The sequence below is a fragment of the Leucoraja erinacea genome, chromosome 4, assembly GCF_028641065.1.
Source record: "Leucoraja erinacea ecotype New England chromosome 4, Leri_hhj_1, whole genome shotgun sequence".
NCBI classification, from domain to species: domain Eukaryota; kingdom Metazoa; phylum Chordata; class Chondrichthyes; order Rajiformes; family Rajidae; genus Leucoraja; species Leucoraja erinaceus.
In genome coordinates this window covers 25,022,272-25,034,960 of record NC_073380.1, presented here as the reverse complement: position 1 = coordinate 25,034,960, position 12,689 = coordinate 25,022,272, and the positions used below count along the sequence as shown (strand labels likewise).

General features: G+C 45.1%; 1 protein-coding gene across 2 annotated transcripts in view; it reads right to left on the bottom strand.

The window, feature by feature from the left end:
• Nucleotides 1–8,043, bottom strand: part of tsnare1 (T-SNARE Domain Containing 1) — a 776,868-nt gene extending 768,825 nt beyond the window's left edge. The window contains exon 1 of one of the 2 annotated variants that reach the window (XM_055633878.1): nt 7,923–8,043. The gene's annotated coding sequence lies outside the window, so the exon portion shown is untranslated. The remainder of the gene's footprint in view (nt 1–7,922) is intronic. The other variant, XM_055633879.1, reaches the window with a different exon arrangement.
• Nucleotides 8,044–12,689: the final 4,646 nt, after the last annotated feature.

Genomic DNA, 12,689 nt, shown 5'->3' with positions numbered 1-12,689 from the left:
TTCACCGCAGCCAAGATCGATCCCGGTCTCTGGCGCTGCAATCGCTGACGAACCGCCACTGGAACATCCCCGTCCCCACCCGAGTGCCCCCCACCCACAGGCAGAGTTGAGCTGCATTTAGCGCTGGATTGAGCTGAAATTACCGTTCACAAGGCCTCCGAAGCCTCGCGCGTGTGTGAGTGTGTGCATGCGCGCGCGGCCACCAAGATATTTTGTCCCCCGGTCCCCTCCATATTTTGATAGCAATTTCCGTGCCTGACAGGGATGGCCAAGGCAGCGATGATGCCAGCGTTGTCCGAGGAGCGCTGGCCTTCCTTCCCACCTCCTCTGCCCCTTTCTCTCTCTCTCTCTCTCTCTCTCTTGTACGCCCACCTCTACTCCCCTTATCCTGAGACCCCTCCTCTCCATCCTGCACTGATCCCCATTCCTGCCTCTATTCAGTCTTCACTGACATTTCCTGTGCTCCCCTCCTCATCCACTCCCCCCGCCCCCCCCACCCACTCCCCATCAATCCTACACTGGTCCCCCAATTCATCCTGTACTGACCTCCCTTCCCATCCATTCTGCACTGCTCCTCCCCTTCGTCCTTCACTGCTCCCCCCATCCATCCAGCACAGATTCCCCCCTCATTCAACCCCACTGCCATCCCCCACGCTCTCTCCTCACAATTTTACCTACTCAAACCAACTCGCACTATTTCCCCTGCCTCAATCCATCCAATCCGCTCTGAATGATTCACACACACCCCCCCCCCCATCCCGACCCTATTGTGCTGGAAATGACTTCAGAGCTAACATTGACTATGTTTGATAACGGAATGCAATCAAATATGTTTTAATTCCCAATGTTATTATTTGTTTTAATCCATAAAGATGGATTAATTAAATTGTGAACACGTGAAACATTAAAACCGCAGTGACACACAAAATTGTGGAGAAACTCAGCGGGTGCAGCAGCATCTATGGAGCGAAGGAAATAGGCGACGTTTCGGGCCGAAACCCTTCTTCAGATTAAAACTGCAGTGTTCGATTGTCACTGCTACCGTTGACACATTATTACAGAATTCATTTTAATGGCAAATCAATGCTCTTAATATGGAGTATCAGTAATGTAGTTATTTATTGAGCAACATTCACAACTATACGTTACATTTATCCAGGTTTTACTTCTACAGTCAGTCATATACATCACAAATTTGGTCAAGAGATATTTCAGTTGAAATTTTAACGTTAATTCTGAAGTGGGAATGATGGAAAAAGCGTTTATCAACAATTTTTTTTTTAATTGTTGTTTACAAACTGGGTATCTTCATTGCTGTTCACAACACATACATCGAATCTGAATGTTCAAGAAGGAACTGCTGTCCGGTAATGTGGCGTCTTGACACCTTTAAATATATTACCAAAAGAACATTTGCTGCATTTATGTCCTTTGGCCATCTCTTGTTAGTTAGTGTAATGTTTAACCTGTCAGATGGGTATAGTCCATTTTAACAGCTATTATCATAAAATGCCTTTAGAAATTTCCTTGCAACCTGTATATTTTGTTGTGGTTAAATTATGTGGGAAGCGGGAGTGTTTCTGTACCAATAGCAATAACAACCCACGCTATGGCCATGTCATGATAGTTTTCGGTCCTTCACAGAAAACATGCTTGCATCAATCTGTAGTGTGCATGGTTAAGCATATATGTTATCAAGATCCAGGATTTATTGACACAGATTGATCATACGCTGAATAATCCACCCACATTTTTGTTTGGAAGTGGAAAGAAATAATAAAAATTGCTTAATTGCAATGTGTAAAAAGAGTTGAGATGCTGTATTATAATTTTGCTGCATGTCATTGTGGTATATATATGATGTCTTGATTGGTGAATATGTTAGTTTGTGACTTTATTTGATGCAGAAATAATATGTGAATGCTTCATTGAGCATAATTCCGACTGGTAACTACGCACTTCGTCCGAGCACGCGTCATGCAAGCCATCTTAAATGACCACACTTCATGACTCGGTTTCAGATAAAATCCAATCACAAAGTGCACAGTATTTCTCGTCCAATATATTTTAATGTATGTTGAGATATTTGGCGGAGTAACCAATCATTTATTTGCCCAAGTACAAAATTAAGGAAATCTTACTGACATGGTTTGGGGCTTTGGTAGTACCACACTTGAAGCTTTGTTCTCTGTATCCAAGGAAAGGTTTGTTTGCAGCATGGACATGCAGAGGAATTTAATTATTTCATACTCAACCCTTGAATGTGTGTTTTGTTTTCTTTTGACCATACAATCATTAACAATCTCATCAGACCCCAATAGTTCCACTCTTTCAATTTCCTCTGCTTCAATGATCTTGCCCTCATATTGCACTTGCCCACTTGCACATTATAACACATACTGAGATGACATTATGAGCATCAGATGCATTGCAGAAATTTAAGGTACAACATGAAATATACAACTTAAAAAATAACTTAAGTCAATTGTAGATCAGTGCATGTTCCTTTAACATAGTGACCTCACCACTACTAACCATTCCCTATTGTCTCTCGTATAATTGTAGTGTTCCCACCTCCAGCTCGCTCTCTAGCTCCAGTGATGACCATGGACAGCTAGTGCATAGTATGTATGTAGTGCTTATAATAAACTATCAGTAAAAGACTTTGTGTAGCAATCAAGGCTTTTTACATGGTGTCACAGCGGTAGACTCGCGTCTCCTGTTTATCGGTTTTCTTTTTATTCTTTGTTTTCTCCCAGTTGCTTCCCTATCCCTCTGTTTTCATCATGTCCAACTCCTGTCGTCGCCCCGACACATTGGTTTTTGACACGGACATTGTCCACCGCTGGACTGTGTTCCAGCGCGACTATGAACATTATATTGCTATTGCTCATCCTGATGTCACTCCTGCTGTGCAGGCTCACCTGCTGCTCAACCTCGCTGGCCCGGAGGCCATGGATCACTATGCTTCATTCGACTTCGGCCCTGGTGAAGACCGTCGGGACCCAGTATGTCTCATGACTAAATTCACTGCCCTCTGCGATATCCCTACCAATAACATTATTGAGCGCTTTAAATTCTTCCAGAGGCGGCAGATTCCCGGGGAGCATATTGACGCTTTTATTGCCTCTTTGCGTCACATGGCTCGGCCCTGTCGCCTTGAAACGATCACCACGGACAAATTGATCAGGGATGTCCTGGTCAACGGTCTCCTGAACGCTAGGCTGCGTGACGAGCTCCTAATGAAACCTGACTTAACGTTAAGGGATGCTATGCATGCCGCTCGCATGGCCTCTGCTGTTGGCTCCGCGTCTCAACCGGTGTCCCAGGACATTAACTTTTGTTAATGCCAGCGGAACATTGGTCCGCCACGCCGGAACACCGCTGCTACGCCCACTAAGGTCACCCCTCATCGTTGCCCAAATTGCAATTTCTCTTCCCACCAATTCAACGTTTGCCCCGCGCAGGGTAAGACTTGTAATTACTGTGGAAAGCTGAACCACTTTTCAGCGGCATGTCGGTCCCTGCTCCAAGGAGGAATTTAAACAACCTTGCAGACTCTGATAGCGCACTTGGTTCCCAGTACCAGTCGGATAAGCTCCCTGACTCTGATATGTTACTGTGAATGGCCAATCCTTTTCTGCGAAGGTGACACTGGTGCCTTTGCCAATGTTATGTCGGTCCGCCTTTTCAAGCAGATAAAATCTGGTGAGAGGGTTACTCCCGGCGACACCCGCCTTCATGCCTATGGGGGAGGTGTTGTGATTCCTGTGGGGAAGGCCATGCTTATCTGCACAGTCCTTGAGACCTCTCGGCCCCTCACCTTCCACCTGCTGGCACCATGATCCCTGCCGAGCAGCGTTATGCTCAGATCGAGAAGGAGCTCCTTGCCGTGGTGTTCGCCTGCTCCAAATTCAAGGACTACATTCTGGGCAACACTTTCACCATTGAGACTGACCACCAGCCGCTGGTCACTATCTTGAACAAGCCTATCCATGTCGCCTCTTCCCGTTTGCAGCGGATGATGCTGCAGCTCCAGCGTTTCACGTTCCAGATTGTGTACCGCAAGGGCAAAGATATGTTTGTGTTCGACACATTATCCCTTGCGCCGCTCCCTTCCGTTGCCTGCCACCCGTACGAATCGTCTGACCTGATGGTACTGAACGTTAACATTGTTCCCTCCCAGCAGATGCAGTCCCTGGTCAAACACACTACTGATGACGCTGCCCTGCAACAACTTGTGGACGTTATCCGCCGTGGTTGGCCTGACCGACGCTCTTCCCTGCCGGCTGGTGCCGTACCCTACTTCCTGGTTTGGGATGAACTGGTGCTGCACGACGGCGTGGTGGTGAAGGATCACAAGGTCGTGGTGCCGGCCGCTCTGTGGGATCACTACTTTCAATCTGCCCACAACGGCCACCCCGGGGTGGAGGCCACTTTGTCCCAGGCCCAGAGCCAGTTTTACTGGCCGGGTATGGCTCAAGACATCCGGGACAGGGTCTCCGCTTGCGCTGCCTGCAACAGTCTCCTGCCTCATCAGCGGCGCCAGCCTCTCCTGCAGCAGCCGGCCCCCGAGTTACCGTGGATGTCTGTTGCCACTGACATTTTCGAATGGCGTGGCAAACACTTCCTGGTCCTGGTGGACTCATACTCCAGTTGGCTCGAGGTGGACCAGCTGCCTTCCATCACCTCTGCCACCGTCATCGGGAAGCTTCGCCGCCACTTTTCGACCTTCGGATCCCAGGTGACACTCCAATCGGACAACGGCAGCCAGTTCTCCAGCGCCGAGTTCCGTGCCTTCGCTGCCCATTGGAACTTTCGCCACATCACTAGCAGCCCTGAATATCCGCAGAGCAACAGCCTTGCGGAACGCGCTGTCCGCAGCGCCAAGGAGCTGCTGAAACACTGCTGCCTTTCCCATTCTGACTTCTACCTTGCCCTCCTCATCCTACGCAACATTTCCTGTGACTCGTTTCGCCTGCCCAGCGCCTCATGTCCCGCACCACTAGACCACCTCTCCCTGTCTCACAACAGTCCCTCAAACCCTTGGTCCAGAACCCTGCCGCTGTCACGGAGCACATCATCGAGAAGCAGGCCATCCAGAAGCGCTCCTTTGACAAGTTGGCCCGGCCGCTTCCTCGCCTGTTCCCGGGCCAGGTGGTGCGGATGCAGTCCCTCTCCGGACACTACAGGCTGGCTGTTGTAGTTGGTAATGCCGGCTCTCCCCGGTCGTACCTCGTCGACTACGAGGGCGCTATCTACCGTCGGTCTCGCCAGCACCTCCTGCTCGTCAATGAGCCTCCTCCGCCTCCCGCGGACCCGTTTCAGCCGCCTATCCCTTCCACTTTGCCCGAAGCTCCTCCAGCCCCTGTCACTCCTCGCATGCCGCGGAAACTGCCCTCCCAGCTCTCTATGCCCCGCACTCACAAGCCTCTTTCCCGTGCCTCGCCTGCCAGTGTGCCCGTTTCACCTCGCTCTTCTCCTCCATCTCTGGTGCGTTCCTCGCCCGGCTCTCCCGCCTCTGTCCCTGCCTCTGTCCCTGCTGCTCCTGCGGTTGAGGGGGAATGCGGGTTGCGCACCCGCTCTGGGCGGTTGGTCAAGCCGCCTGTCCGTTACGGGGAGCTCGCTTAGCTGTATTATGACACGATTAACTATTCCCGGTGCGGTTTGTAATCCTAGCGTATGAGCCGTGGTCGCTCTGTGTATTGCCATGCTTTTGTTTCCAAGAGGAGGGATGTAGATCAGTGCATGTTCCTTTAACATAGTGACCTCACCACTACTAACCACTCCCCATTGTCTCTCGTATAATTGTAGTGTCCCCACCTCCAGCTCGCTCTCTAGCTCCAGTGATGACCACGGACAGCTAGTGCATAGTATGTATGTAGTGCTTATAATAAACTATCAGTAAAAGACTTTGTGTAGCAATCAAGGCTTTTTACATCAATTAAGTATTTTCTGTGTCTTCTCCTCACAACAATTAGATGAGCTAACCGACTTCTTAAGTGCAATTTGAAAACTCTAAATGGACAATAAGTGACTTTGGGATATGTGTGCAATCAGCATTTTTCCATTATGTTGATAGCAAATCTCACAGACATTATTTTCTGAGTCGTATTGCTTTGGAGGTACTGGAGTGGTATGCAATGTACTAAACTGAAGCTTTCTCCCTTAAGACCACAAAGCATGATTGATTGGAAAACATGTTAACTTCAGCAGAAAGGTGGACATTTCTCACCAAATTTAATAGCCCACTTTCAAATGATCAGTTATCCTCCTTGCTTTACAGAGGGACTGTGGGGACCAAGTCCATAACTCCATGAAAGTGGCAATACAAGTAGATAGAAAGGTAGAGAAGGCATATGTATACTCCGACATTGGTCAAGGCCTAGAGTATACGAGTCCAAAAATTATGACGTAGTATTATAGGAATTTGGTTCAGCTACATTTGGAGTATTGCACGCAGTTCTGGTCAGACCATTCATTACAGGAAAGATGTGAAGACTTTGGAAAGGATACAGAGGACATTTACCAGAATGTAGCCTGGATTAGGGAGTATTAGCTACAGGGAGAGGTTGAACAGACTTGGTTTGTTTTAATGTGAAACAACAGAGGTTGCAGGGAGACCTGGTAGAAGTGCATAAAATTATGAGAAGCATAGATAGGACTTTTCCCAGAATTAAAATATCAAAGACTACAGGGCATAGCTTTAATGTGAGAGGGGCAAAGTTGAAAGACGGGCGAGTTTTATTTTTCACACAGAGAGTGGCGAGTGCCTGAAATGCTGGTGGTGGAGAAAGTTCCGATCGTGGCATTTGAGATTTTTGGATAGGCACATGGATGCAAGAAATAGAGGGAGATGGATTATGTGCAGACAGGTGAGAGTTGGTTTCGGTATCATGTTCGGCACAGATATTGTGGGCCAAAGGGCCTGTTCCTGCACTTTTCTAAGTTCTATGATTTTGTTCTAAAGTCACTTGCAAACAAGGTAAAATGTATTATTTTTATTTTAGAATCCAAGTTGTGTTTTTCATTACTTTTATGGATGCATTTAAAAACAAAAGATAAGTGAAAATACACATATCCAAAAGTAATTAAAACAAATGAACTCTGCTTAAATTAAAAGAGTTTTGAGTTAAAATTGAGAACTGAACACAAGATTTGATAAATGGTAGTCATTCACAATAATTAAATCTTGGCTGGATCATAGGACTATCACATGTGGGATCTGACAAGCCAGTGTTGAAAGTTTTAGAATTCCTTATTCAGGATCATTGTCATGCGAAGTAAATTGGAAACAAAAATCCTTGAAGTGTTAACCAACTCTTCATGATCACTTAAAAAAAAAGACTGAACAGATTCAATATTCTGTAAACGTTACCGGATTCTAAAATCAATGCTTAGTTTCAGTTATTTAACCTCGCAACTGCGATAACCCGTCACCAAACTGAGTTCACATCAATCATTTCCAGTGCACTGTGCTCCAAAAACATGCTCCAAAACATTTCCAATCTAGCTGGAATATTGCTGTTAATAGCAACTTTATGTACAAAGTATCGCTGCAGATCAGTTTTCGTTTCAGTTTGCGATCCCCACCCCTTTACCCACAGAAAGCACACCTGGGACAATCTAAACTATAATGGCTGAAACCTGAGCATATTAATAACAGGCATCAGATTGCATGATCTGACTTCCCCCCAAGATAGACAAAGGTCTAAAAAAAGATGCTATAGATATATATATATATATATATGCCAGCAATATTTATTTATTTATTTATTTATTTTTTAAAAGGGGGATTTAAATCAAGGGTCTTATTACTTCCACAACAAACCTAGACAATGCAATTGTACAATAAATATTTACAAACATATCACAGACACATTTCTGCTTTATCAAATGTATAATATAAAACAATTGCCTACCCCTGCAGTGACTGGAATGTTGTCAGTACGCAGAAACAACCAGCTGCAAACCCCAGCCGCGTCACGTGCTCAACCACCACGAACGGCGTGACGCGGCGCCTATTGGGAATTGTAGTTCATCCGGTGCAGAGGGCAGCTTAATCGAAACGGAGGATGCGCACCATGCGAACTACCATCCCCAACATGCAGAGCGCAGCCAACAATTGAGTTGCTCTGCATGTATTCTGTGGGTGGTTGAGATGCAAGGAAATGACTACGTTTGTGTATTGTTTGTTCCTCATTGGACATGTGCATGACTTGCCTTAAGAAATCAGAAGTATGCTTCAGCTTTTGTACATTTTTTAGGCCAATTCCACCGTGTGTATTCTTGACAATTGAGATATTATTCCAGGAAATCTTGTTTCCAGACAAGTGACGTGCTAAATGACGTTAAGTAAGCATGCTCACTGGACATAATGCAGCACGCCAAACTGTATTCATTGATTCATGCAGCCTTCAGCCATGATTTACAAGATCTAGGAGTAAACAAGCTGGTTTTAAATGGGAAATATTCCTCCCTCCTGTTAAAAAACTGCAACATGAAATTAAAAAAAAACTACAAATGCAGGAAACGTTGGAAATGCACAAGAAGTTAAAAGGGAACTGCAGAAAGAAAACAGGGTTGCCTTTTCAGGTTAAAAATTATTAACAATGGGGAAGGAATAGAAAATAATGGTAGGAGTAGGCCATTCGGCCCTTTGAGCCAGCACCACCATTCAATGTGATCATGGCTGATCATCCCCTATCAGTACCCCGTTCCTGCCTTCTCACCATATCCATTGATTCCGCTAGCCCGAAGAACTCTATTTAACTGTATTTTGAATGCATCAAGTGAATCGGCCTCCACTGCCTTCTGAGGCACAGAATTCTACAAATTCACAACTCTGGGTGAAAATATTTTTTCTCATCTTAGTTCAAAATGGCTTACCCATTATTCTTAAACTTGGGCCCCTGGTTCTGGACTCCCAACATCGGGAACATGTTTCCTGCATCTAGCTTCTCCAATCCCTTAATAATTTTATATGTTTCTATAAGATACCCTCTCATCCTTCTAAATTCCAGTGAATACAAGCCCAGTCGTTCCATTCTTTCTTCATATGACTGTCCCGCCATCCCGGGAATTAACCTTGTGAACCTACGCTGCACTCCCTCAATGGCAAGAATGTCCTTACATAGAAACGTAGAGAATAGGTGGGGGAGGAAGCCATTCGGCCCTTCGAGCCAGCACCGCCATACATCGTAATCATGGCTGATCTTCCCCAATCAATAACCCGTGCCTGCCTTCTGCCCATATCCCTTGATTCCAGTAGCCCCTAGAGCTCTATCTAACTCTCTCTTAAATCCATCCAGTGATTTGGCCTCCACTGCCCTCTGTGGCAGGGAATTCCACAAATTCACAACTCTGGGTGAAAACGTTTTTTCTCACCTCATTCTTAAATGGCCTCCCCTTTATTCTAAGACTGTGGCCCCTGGATCTGGACGACCAACATTGGGAACATTTTTCCTGCATCTAGCTTGTCCAGTCCTTTTATAATTTTACATGTTTCTATAAGATCCCCCCTCATCCTTCTAAACTCCAGTGAATGCAAGTCCAGTCTTTTCAACCTTTCCTCATATGACAGTCCCGCCATTCCAGGATCAATCTCGTGAACCTACCTGCCTCAATCGCAAGGATGTCCTTCCCCAAATTAGGAGACTAAAACTGTACACAATACTCAAGATGTGGTCTTACCAGAGCCCTATACAACTGCAGAAGAACCTCTTTACTCCTATACTGAAATCCACTTGTTATGAAGGCCAACATTCCAATAGCTTTCTTCACAGCCTGCACGTCAACTTTCAATGACTGGTGTACAAGGACACCCAGGTCTCACTATACCTCCCCCTTACCTAACCTAACCCCGTTGAGATAATAATCTGCCCCCTAGTTTTTGCCACCAAAGTGGATAACCTCACATTTATCTATATTGTACTGCATCTGCCACGCATCTGCCCACTCACTCAACCTGTCCAGGTCACTCTGCAACCTCCTAACATCATCTTCACAGTTCACACTGCCACCCAGCTTGTGTCATCCACAACTTGCTCGTGTTGCTCCTAATTCCCTCTTCCAAATCATTAATATATATGGTAAACAGTTGCGGCCCCAACACCGAGCCTTGCGGCACTCCACTCACCATTGCCTGCCATTCTGAAAAGGACCCATTCACTCCTACTCTTTGCTTCCGGTCTGCCAACCAATTTTCTATCCATGTCACCACCCTACCCCCAATACCATGTGCTCACATTTTAGTCACCAGCCTCCCGTGCGGGACCTTATCAAAGGCTTTCTGAAAGTATAGATACACTACATCCACTGGCTCCCCTTCATCCATTTTACTTGTCACATCCTCAAAAAATTCCAGAAGATTAGTCAAGCATGATTTTCCTTTCATAAATCCATGCTGACTTGACTAATCATTTTACTACTATCCAAATGCCCCATTATTACCTCTTTAATAATTGACTCCAGCATCTTTCCCATCACCAAAGTCAGGCTAACTGGTCTGTAATTCCTCATTTTCTCTCTCGCTTCTTTCTTGAAAAGCGGGATAATATTAGCTTACCTCCAATCCACAGGAATTGATCCGGAATCTATTGAGCATTGGAAAATGATCACAAATGCGTCCATTATTTCTAGAGCCACCTCCCTGAGGACCCTGGGATGCAGACCATCAGGCTCAGGGGATTTATCATCCTTCAGTCCCATTAGCCTACCCAATACTATTTCTCGCCTAATGAAAGTTTATTTCAGTTCCTCCACCCCCTTAGATCCTTTGTCCTCCAGTACATCTGGGAGATTGTTGTCTTCCTTAGTGAAGACAGATCCGAAATACCTGTTCAACTCTTTTGCCATTTCCTTGTTCCCCATAATAATTTCACCCGTGTCTGCCTTCAAAGGAACCCACATTTGACTTTACTATTCTTTTTCCACCAACATATCTAAAGAAGCTTTTACTGTCCTTCTTTACATTCCTGGCCAGCTTTCCCTCATATTTCATCTTTTAAGCCCATATTGCCCGTTTTGTTTCCTTCTGTGGAACTTTTTTTTCCTTCTGTTTGAGGTTCCTTCCTCAAATTAGGAGACCAAAACTGCACACAATACTCCAGGTGTGGTCTCAACAGGGCGCTGCGCAACTGCAGAAGGACCTCTTTGCTCCTATACTCAAATTCTCTTGTTATGAAGGCCAACATGGCATTAGCTTTCTTCTTCGCCTGCTGTATCTGCATATTTACTTTCAGTAACTAATGTACAAGGGCACCCTGATCTCGTTGCACTTCCCCTTTTCCTAATCTGACACCATTCAGATAATAATCTGCCTTCTTGTTCTTGCCACAAAAGTGGATAACCTCACATTTTTCCACATTATACTGCATCTGCCAAGCATCTGCCATGCATCGGCCCACTCACCCAACCTATCCAAGCTCACCAGCTCACACTACAACCCAGCTTTACTCATGTTACTTTTAATTATTTCATCTAAATCATTCATAAATATAATAAATTGCTGCAGTCCCAGCACCAAGCCTTATGACACCCCCACAAGTCAATGCCTGCCATTCTGAAAGGGACCTGTTAATTCCTAGTGTTTGTTTCCTATCTCCCAACCAATTTTCTATCCATGTCAATATCCTACCCCCAATACCATGTGCTCTAACTTTGCCCACGAATCTCCTGTGTGCGACCCCATCAAAGGCTTTCTGAAAGTCCAGATACACTACATCCACTGGCTCTCCCCTGTCCATTTTACTTGTTACACCCTCAAAAAATTCCAGAAGATCAGTCAAGTAAGATTTCCTCTACATAAATCCATGCTGACTTGGACCGATCCTGTTACTCCTATCCAAATATGCCGCTATAATTCCCTGTTTTCTCTCCCCATACTTTCTTAAAAAGTTGGATAACATTAGCTACCCTCCAATCCACAGGAACTGATCCAGAATCTATAGAACATTGGACAATGATCACCAATGCATCTACGATTTCTAGAGCCACCTCCTTGAGTAACCACGGATGCAGACCATCAGGCCCTGGGGATTTATCAGCCTTCAGTCCCATCAGTCTACCCAACACCATTTCCTGACTAATGTGAATTTCCGTCAGTTCCTCCATCACCCTAGATCCTTTGTCCCATAGTAATTCTGGGTGATTAGTTTGTGTTTTCCTTAGTGAAGACAGAACCAAAGTACCTGTTTAACTCGTCTGCCATTTCCTTGTTCCCCAAAAAGAAAATAGATCAGTTATCTAATCACAAGGAGGAGAGAGAGTGATGGATGGAATAAAGGGAAGAACTCTGATTGAATTAGGCCAAGGATGAGATGGAGATGAGATAATTTGGTTAATGAGTGTTAGTTCAGGAGAGAGAATAGATTCATTTGTTTTTTAAAACGTGAAATGGGTGTACATAGAAGGAGTACAGCCAAGTGAATAGAAAAGTTGTGTCACACATTCAGGCATCCAAAATCCATTTGAAATTCTTTGCATTGACAATTAAGTATGATTATTGCTATAAAATAAAAAGTATTGTATTTTACACAACAGCTACGTACACAGATCCCTAAACAACCATGTATTAACAATCAATTCATCAATTTTGGAGACTGGGCTTGAGGAATAAATATCTTGGTGAATAATGGCGATAACTCCTCCTTCTTCAAAATAAAGTGGTGAAGTTCTTCCAAATGAAA